Below are 9,464 nucleotides of genomic sequence, written 5' to 3'. Positions count from 1 at the left end.
CCCCTTAATAGGCCCTGCCCTTCACATGGCCACACCCCCTGACCTGGTCCCGTCTCCCTCTCCGTCCTCAAGTCTCTGGTCCACCTCAGTGCACCCCTCAAGTCATTCACCATCCTGTCTGCTTTTTAACACTCCAAACTGGGTCTAGGCTCAGGCTGTTGCTTTTGTTGATGCTTCTGCCTGGAATGTTCTGTACCACACAGGTCTTAGCTACCTTTTTATTTTTCAGATCTCAACTCAGATTTCACTTTTTTTGGACAGGCCTTCTCAGACCATCCTGGGTAAAGCAGTCTTCACATCACCAGTGGCTGTGACCCACAGGCCTGAGCTCATGTTCCTTCTGGCACTGACCAGCACCTGCCATCATGTGACTGTGCCATTTGTGTGCATATTGACTGCCTCCATGAGAACATAAGCTCCTGAAGGCTGGGTGCTGTCTTGTTCACTGTTGTATTCTCTGTACCTGGAGCCGTGCCTAGAAGATGGTGTTCAATAAATGACTGTTGATTGACACATCCAATCATATCCATGTTCATAGAAGCATTAGTCACAATAGCCCAGGTGTGGAAACAACCCCAATGTCCATCAATGAATAAATAGATGAACAAAAATGGTATATCCATACAATGGAATATCATTCAGCTTTAAAAAAGAAGGAAACTCTGACATATGCTATGGCATGGATGAACCTTGAGGAGATCATGCTGAGTGAAATAAGCCAGTCAAAAAAATAACAAATACTGTATGATACCACTTATATGAGATACTTAAGAGACCAGTTCATAGACAGAAAATAGAATGGTGGTTGCCAGGGACTTGGAGGAGGGGGAACGGGGAATTGTTGTTTGATGGGTATAGTGTTTCAGTTTTGCCAAATGAAAAAGTTCTGGAGATGAAGGTGGTGATGACTGCATAACAATGTGAATGAACTTAAGACTACTCAACTGTACACTTAGAAATGATTAAGATGGTAAATTTTATGTGATGTGTTTTTTTGTTTTTTGTTTTTACCACAATAAAGAGGACATGATTGATACATTCATGATTGCTGAATCTTATTGGTGGATTGTTCATTTTATTAGTATGAAATATCCATCTTAATCTTAAGCCTTTTGTCCTGAATTCCTTTTTTGTCCAACCTCACTATTGTCACATCAGCTTTCCTTTTCCTTTAGTAGTTGTCTGGGAAGGATATTTTGTGCAACCTTTACATTTCCATCTTTATGTATTGTAGTTGCTTTTTAGGCACATCTCTTGTTAATAGAATTTAGTTGGATTTTATCTACTTCGAAAGGCTTAGTTTTCTTAATAAGTGAATTTAAGCCATTTAAATGTATTATAGTGGGCACATTTGGACTTGTTTTGCTGTCTTATTTTTGTATTTTCTATTTACCATGCTTTTTTCCTTTTTTTTTTTCATTTTACTTTTCATTTCCATTAGTTACATATGCATATAGTTTAAAGAATTAGTTTCCTTCAAGGTTGTTTGGAAAAATATCTGTATGTTATTCCTTTCTTCCCGCTTCCTCTTTCCCACAGGCAGTTACTTTCTTCTTTCTTTTTAGCTGATTTAAAAAAACATTGCCATGTTTCTAAATGACATGTATGTGTTGCTATTTCCTGACTATTAAACTGTTACCTTGCAGTTAAATCCCACCTTTCCCTATTTTGCTCTGACATAATGGAATATCATTCAGACATAAAAATGTGTGAAGGACTGTGATACGTACTGCAGCATGGATGAACCTTGGAAACTATGCTGAGTGAAGGAAACCAGTCGCTTAAGATCACATGTTATATGACTCCATTTATATGAAATGTCCAGAATAGGAAAATCCATAGAGACAGAAAGCAGAATAGTGGTGGAATTGGGGTGTGAATTGGGTACAGAATTTCTGCTTGGAATGATGAAACATTTTGGAATTAGGTAGTGGTGATGCACATCTTATGGATATACTAAAAACCACCGACTTTACATTCATAAAATTCATTTAATGGTGGTAAACTGTATTTCAATAAAAACAAACAAACAGACAAAACAATTCGTGTCTCTACGATCCTCTGAAGAAGTTAAGAACCTTAGTGTCTTAGCTCAGAATCCTCTTGAAAGCAAAGCATGTGATGAGGGCTTCTGTGTTAGAAGTTGATCTGGGAGGTAACGGCAGGAAGCTGGAGAGAGGGACTGGGAAAGTGGGAGATGGAGGGGAAGCCACCATGGGTGTGTTATTGAGGTCTCTAATGTGGGCAATTTGGGCTCAGTTCCAGTGGGGATTTTCTGAGTAGCCTATTGAAGCCTTCTCAAAATTGTTCTTGTGAGGATCCAGTGGGAGAAGCACTTACCCCAGCACTGAGGGATGCCTCTGGAGGCATTAACTCCAGAAGTCCCAGAGCAGAAAATGAAACACACTTGACATGAGAGCCTGTAATCCTGAGCCCCCAGGAACAACTCTGGCTGAAATTAGAGGTGAGCCTGAGGGTATGTGAGGAGCACATCAGTGGCATCTGATATGTGATGTTCTTGACTGCCCCCCACCCCATACTCTGTTCTCCCAACTCCCAAGTTCTCATGATCCAAAATTTTAGTACCAGAAACTAAACATAATAAAATTAATGATGGTTATTTAGATTTGGCAGTACGTTGAGCTGATTTGCTCATTATTGCTTATTGCAAACCACAGCTTTTTTTCTAGGCTCTTTTTTTTTTTTTAATTTTAAATGATGTCTGAAAATGTATTTAATTTGCCATTACTCTTAAAGGATGGTATTGCTGTGTCCACAATTCTAGGCTCAAGTTTATTTTCCCTTATTCCTTTAAAAATATTATTTTATTGTCTTCTGGCTTCTAACGTTGCTGTTGAGGGCTTTGATGCCAGATTCTTGTTCCTTGCTTCTAGATAAGCTGCCTTTTCTGCTGGCACTAGGATTTTTTTTCTTGATGCTTGATGTCCTGAAGTTTTACTAAAATGTGAAACTAGTATGGATTTTCTGTTTATCATGCTTAGCATGTGGCGAACATTTTTCCCAATGTAAGGATTTATGTTTTTTTTTATTTCTGGAAAATGCTCAACCATTGCCTCTTTAGTAATCTCTCCATCACTCTTATTATCTATCAGTTCCGGACACATCTATTTCTATTCTCCTTGTGTCTAATTTTTTTTCTTTCATATTTTCTATCTCTGATCTCTTAGGGTGTGTTCTTAGAGAGTTCCTCAGTTCAGTCTTCTAGTTCATTATGTCTCTCTCCAGCTGTATTCAGTCAGGTATTCAGCTCACCTTATGAGTTTTTTTTTTCTGTAATTTTAATTTCCCATATATATCTAGTGGAATCTTTGTCATTTGTCCTCCTCTTATTTCATGACTTCCTTTTGTTGTTTTGTGGTTGCTATCCCCTTGATTTCATTGAGAAGTTTAAAGATACCTACCTTAAAATGCTTTTCAAATTGCTCTAAAACTTTATCTTCTCAGCTGTCAGTTCTTCCATTTGCTGCATTTGTTTGCCTCCTCAGTGCTCTGTGATTCCTGGTTGTGAGGTTATTTGGAGATTCTGTATAGCCCAAGGACATCTGCTAGTGGCCTCGGCTTGGTCTGTATCTGGCTGGGCGCCAGACCAGTGTTTTCTCAGAAGTGTCCACTGTTGGCTCCACTTCATATGAGTGATGCATTTCTGGGACAGTCCCTTTGAGCTTGGTGGCTCTGCTGACGGCCCAACCACAGGCCTGTGGCTTTGGGTTTTGCCATGATCATAAGGGGTGGCTGTAGCTGCCCTGGTTTATGTTCATCAACTGGCAGCGCAGGTCCCAACACCAATTGAGCTCAGGCCTTAGCCTCGCTTAGCATTTACATTGTGGCCCACACCTAACACATTCACCCAGCCTTACTTTGCAGTTCCCAGGGACTGCCTTTTTTTTAAAGGAGAAGTCTCCATTTATTGTCTACAAATATGTCCCTCTCGTGTTATTGATTGCATTTATGTGATGATTAATTTTTGAAAATCTCATGTCTATGTGTTTAGGGCAGAAGGAGATGGTTTCAACCATCTTTAACTGGAAGAAATGCGACTTCTCCACATACGATACAGCCACCGGTCTGTAGATGTTAACTAGATGTTGTTTCACAAGCAGATCTGTAGAAATGTACACACCCAGAACTGTATGTTATTCCTTGACTTGAATTACAGCTGCTCACATCAGGCTTGTTTGGACCTGTTGGTGACCAGGGTCTGGCTCACCCTCAGGCGACAGGATAAAAGCGAAACAACCTGTAGTTTTTGAGAGTCGAGTTTGAATCATATATGCATATTTATTAAATTTATTATGTATATTTTATATATCTATATATGGTGCTCATTATCTGCCAGACATAAGGGCTTTTGTTTGTACGGGCCTCACAAACATGAACTAATCCCAGGATGCAGATACTATTATTATAATCCTTGTTTCACAGATAAGACAGCTGAGATGCAAAGAGTGGTGAGCCATGACTGAGATTCGAAGTCCTGTGCTCTTTGCCACTCCACCTGTGTTGTGTGTGTGCGCGTGCATGCTAGTTTGCACATAGGGGTGGGGGGCATGAAGTCAAACTTTGGCCATGGCATGACTTTCCATAGCTTGCAGTAGAATGAGGAAGAAGAACAGACTCAGGGACCTGACCCACTGTCACAGGCCTCTTGCCCCAGACCAGCTCTGCCCACTTCCTCCCTGCCTGCTATGGGGCTGGCCTCGGTCTGGCTTAGACGTAGCAGCCTGAGGGTACAAAGGGGGCCTAGCTGAAGCAGGGGCAATGAGTTCTGTCCTCTCCCATTCTCTCCCACCCCTGTCCCACCATCAAGAAAAATCTTCACTGCAGACTGTAGCGACCAGGGGCTGGGAAGAGGGGAGAAATGTAAAACAGCTACTTCTTAGAAACAAGGACTAGCATATCACTCCATCGTTATTTTTCATGTGTAGGGAGAAACAGAGATGGAAAGAGACAAAGATACAAGGACCAGGGGGATCAAAAATGCAGAGAAATATGGAGTGCTGAGATGAAAAGGTGCAAAGACAGAGAAACAGACATAGTGACTGGGAGACAGAAAAAGATGAACCTGGAGGGTGTCTGAGATGGAAGCTGCTGAGAGATGGGGTATGGGGTGAGTCAAAACTGACATGGAGGGTGAAATGCAAGAAGCTGAGCACCTGGGACCCTGGAGGGCTTGGGGAGTCTGGAACTGTAGGGCCTGGAGCCAGGAGTTTTTTATCTACCCATGTGGCCCTTTATCTGAGGGAGGGGCTAGGGCTGGGGCTTAAGTAAGTGTGCGTATATGTGTCTAGTGTCCTCCTTGGGCTGCTGGCCTGGTGTCCCTGGAGCTGGGGACAGGTGTCTTGCTTCTCCGTGCCCTCCTCCTGAACTGGGCCAGCTGCACCCCTCCAACCCCCCGCCCCCAGCCCCAACTAGTGTCAGGTTCCAGGCTGTTCCCTGGAGGAACTTTGATCTGGAAAGAATGAGAGTGACCGATCTGGCTCCTTCCCAGGACCAAGCCATGCCATTGAGCCTTGGCCTGGGCTGCCCTGCCACCTTCTCACCCACTGGGACACCAGGCAGTTTTTCCGGGGCTCAGGAAACACAGAAGGGGTCTTTTCTGCTTTCCTTCTCTGCCTTGTTCTCTCAATCTCCATTCACTGTTCAGTCATTAGTTCGTACACTCATCCATTCAGCACCCTTCTCCCCTTCACTTGCCTTTCATTCACTCATTCAACAAGCTTTGGCTGATGGAGCTGGGGACTGAGCGATGGGACAGAGGGATGAATAAGACAGGGTCCTGTCTTCCTGGAGCTCTTAGCCTGAGGGGGCCGGGGAGCTTCACAGATACTTCACAAACAGAGATCACTAATGAAGAGAGGCACAGGCCCCACACTGTACGAGGGCAATAAGGAAGGACAGGAGGGAAGTGGGCATGGTGCATGGTGGGGCAGGGAGTGGAGGTGAGGAGTGGTGATGGCTTCATCAGGAATGGCTTCCTAGAGGAGGTAGCATTAAAACTGGGCTCTGAAAAGCTGAAGAATGAGCAAGAGCTCGGCGGGATGCCAAGTGCAAGAGACTCTTCAGGCTGAGGTGCCAGTGTAGGCACAATTACAGAAGTGAGTTTCATGTATATTTTGCTGGAAGGAACTTGAATGACACCCTCAGGCATTCCTCTATTGGTGGAGGTGATCCATGGGTCATAGGACCCATTTCATTAGAGAAAGGTGACTCTGGGGGCTTACAGGGGGGTGGCTGCCTGGTGGGCCCTGATGCCGATCTCTGCCTTCCAGGCATTCTCAAAGAGAGGCTGGTGTCGCCTCCCTCACCACAAACCTTCTGTGCAAGCCCCAACCCCAGTGAGTCTCCAAAGTGCTTTGAGGAAGCGCAGCTTGTCTATGGACTGCAAAAGGCTCCAGCGGGCCCCTGGATTAGGCCTCAGCCCAGCCCCTGCTTCGCCTGGCCTCCCCACCCTCACTGCTCACTCTGAGTGAGGAGGCCTTTTGCTGGGCTGAAAGCAGACACTGCCCAGCCTGTTTGGGCCCCTGGGGAAGGCCCGATGAGCTGTAGCCCTGGAGCTCTGGCTTCTCTTGTCCTGGAGGCCACTGAGCCAGGCCCTATAAATAGCCCAGGAACAGGAGGGGAGGCAGGCCAGGCAGGGCTGGAGGGGCCAGGCCTTTGGGTGGGCAGTTGTGGAGGGGGTGGGGAAAGGGAGAAGGAGCCCAGAGTTCGAGCCCAGTTCTTTCCCCAGACAACTGCTTGCCCTTCCGTGTCTCAGGGTCCTCCATGCTGGGGCAGCCAGGCTCTGCAGGGCAGAAAGAGTCTCTCTGCAGGGACCGTTGTTGTAAGAGGAGGGGCTGTCCTCCTTCCTCCCATCTCTGGGCATTTTCTGGAGCCCCAAAGGTCAGGATATTAGCTGTAAGGGCCCCGGGCCGGACCTGTCCTACCCTAGAGGCCACTTCCCCAGTCCCCAGGGGCTTGGGCAGGGTGCATGCTTTTCCCTGACTTTAATCTCTCCTCTTGGCTCTGCAATTCTCAGGGTGGGGGTGGGGGGCTTGGGTGGGTCATTGGAGAACTTTAGAGGCCATATGGCCAAAGCTTAGGGGCTGGGACCCGAGGTAGAGGATCCTGGAAATGGAAAATGTGAGCCAAACAGCCTTATCTGGGCTGGAAGCAGCTGTCTCCACTCCACACCCTCTGTAGCCCCCACCTCTGCGGGGAGGGCTGCAGGCCCCTCCATTCGGGGATACACACTGTTTGTTTTGTGGGTAGCCTGGGCCTCAGCAGAGGGCTGTGGGAAATTCTTCCTCCATGGGGACCAACAAGGCCTAATTTGGTCTAGGAGGGCAGGAAGCTCTGTTCTCTATTACCACCTCCTTGATCAGTGCCATCCTTAGAATTTTATATGCGAGAGTCTCTGTAGAAATGTACACACCCAGGATCTATACTATACCATCTCAGGATCTATACTTTCTAGAAATAGACTTCTAGCTCTGGTTAAAGAGTCAGCAAGAAATGGGACATGTGACACGTGTGATCAAACTCACACAATGAAACCCACATAGACATTTGACATATGTAAGTACATGTAGACATGTGACATGTGTACAGGTAGGTGCATAATAGCAGTGGCGTAGGACACATCCTGATGTCTATGTTGACATGTGTACTGCAGGCATGCGTACACATATGTGTCTATAAACACATCCACCAACTACAAGCAAATGCATAAAATTTTTTTTAGAAACGGGTACTTGCAAATGTGCACACACCTCACATACCATACACGTGTGCAGATATGTGCATGGGTCTTGGAGACCCTGTAACTCCCACATCGTTCCTCTACACGGACGCTCTCACACATATACGTGCAAGCAGGATATGTGCACAGACACAACCTCAGAGACACAGGAAAAGGATGAAGATTATAAGTTTACACATGTGCTCCGCACAGTGTCCCTGGGATGGAGGGATCAAGTTTAAAGAAGGGTTTGGTAGAGGGGAGTTGGATTGACCCAGGGGCAGGAGTCTTCCAGACCTCCTGGGGGGCCCTGGGGCCCAGGATCATCCCGACGGCTCCATTTCAGGCAGGCAGAGCTGTGGGGCAGAGTCCCATGTGCCCCATGTGCCCTTCTCCTGGGTGGAAATAAGACCTGGGGGCTCCGACACTTGCTCATCCAGGGCTTCTGCTCCTGCACAACCTCTACCATGGCTCCCGCCTCCTTGCTTGGCACTCTTCTTGGCTCCTAAACCCAGCAACCCGGCAGGAAAAGATAAATACAAGCCCTGCGTCCCCACCCCTATGGATCTCATGGATCTCATAACAAGGCAACGGTTTCCAGGGCAGAGGCTGGATTTCAGAATTTGGGAGGAGTGGGGGGTGGTATGTTTCCCAGGGGGTCCAGTCCTGGAGTGTACTTTTCCACTGAGTCCTTGTCAGCTCGCTCCCTTTGGGTGCTTGCAGCTGTGGACCATGAGGGGTGGGGTGTGGCTTCTTTCATGTACCTTCCCATTTATGAAGCTTGGTTGCCAGGCCTCTTAGCTGCCCCAGCAAGCTGAGAACTGCATGGACAATGTGGCAGTGCCGACTGGGGCCAACAAATAATGGGTCTGGCCTGGCCCATTACCCTCTAACCTGGTGAAGGGGCTTGGAGGGGTGAGGTGACCAGTGAGGTCGGCAGCTGCCTTTTACCCAGTGCGAAAGCTGATGTGACCTTGGAGACAGGCTCTGTGTAGCAACTATGAGCCCCCCATGGCTCCCATACCCTCCAATGTACCCTCTCTGTGACTCGTCTTAGTGACCGGTACTCTCATAGCCCCCAGATACCTAAGCCAGTATTTGGGAGCTATACTTTCCTCTCTCCTTTTTCTCTCCCCATTGTCCATCCATCTAGCAGTCCTCTTGGTTCCGCTGGCTCTCCAATGGTCCCCTTTCCCCAGGCATTCAATCACCTACTTTCTAAAGCCAGTTGCTCCAGGTGTCAGGATAGATGAACAGTGGAGACAGACAGCCTCTGCTCTCAAAGGATCGGGTCTGACATGTGCATGCAAGTGTGTGCGTACTGCACCCATGCACACGGACCTGGTGCAGAGGGTGGAGGGCGGTACCAGGCAGGTGGACAGAGGACTGCAGAGGACTGAACCATGACACTTCTTACATCCTTTCCTCACCCTGTTCGGCCTGTGGGTGAAGAGGGGAAAGGCCTAGCTCAGAGCCCTGGGGACCATTCTGTTAAGAAAGGAACAAAAGAAGAGTCACTCAGGAAGTCCTGGGGACAAAAAAGCAAGAAGGCGAGAAGGGAGTCTGGAGAGAGGAGGAGGGAGCAGTTCTCAGGGGCTACTTCCAGAGCGCCATGGGGCAGGGGTACTGGAGACCTCTGAGGGGCAATTCCTGGGGAGTAGAGCCTCCAACCAACCTGGGAGCAGGGAGGTGCTGCCTGGACTTGGCTGAATTTAACTGTTGCCCT

Source organism: Pteropus vampyrus, unplaced genomic scaffold (assembly GCF_000151845.1).
Source record: "Pteropus vampyrus isolate Shadow unplaced genomic scaffold, Pvam_2.0 Scaffold50, whole genome shotgun sequence".
Lineage (NCBI taxonomy): Eukaryota > Metazoa > Chordata > Mammalia > Chiroptera > Pteropodidae > Pteropus > Pteropus vampyrus.
The sequence above is the reverse complement of the archived record's forward strand: the minus strand, read 5'-3'. Positions refer to the sequence as shown.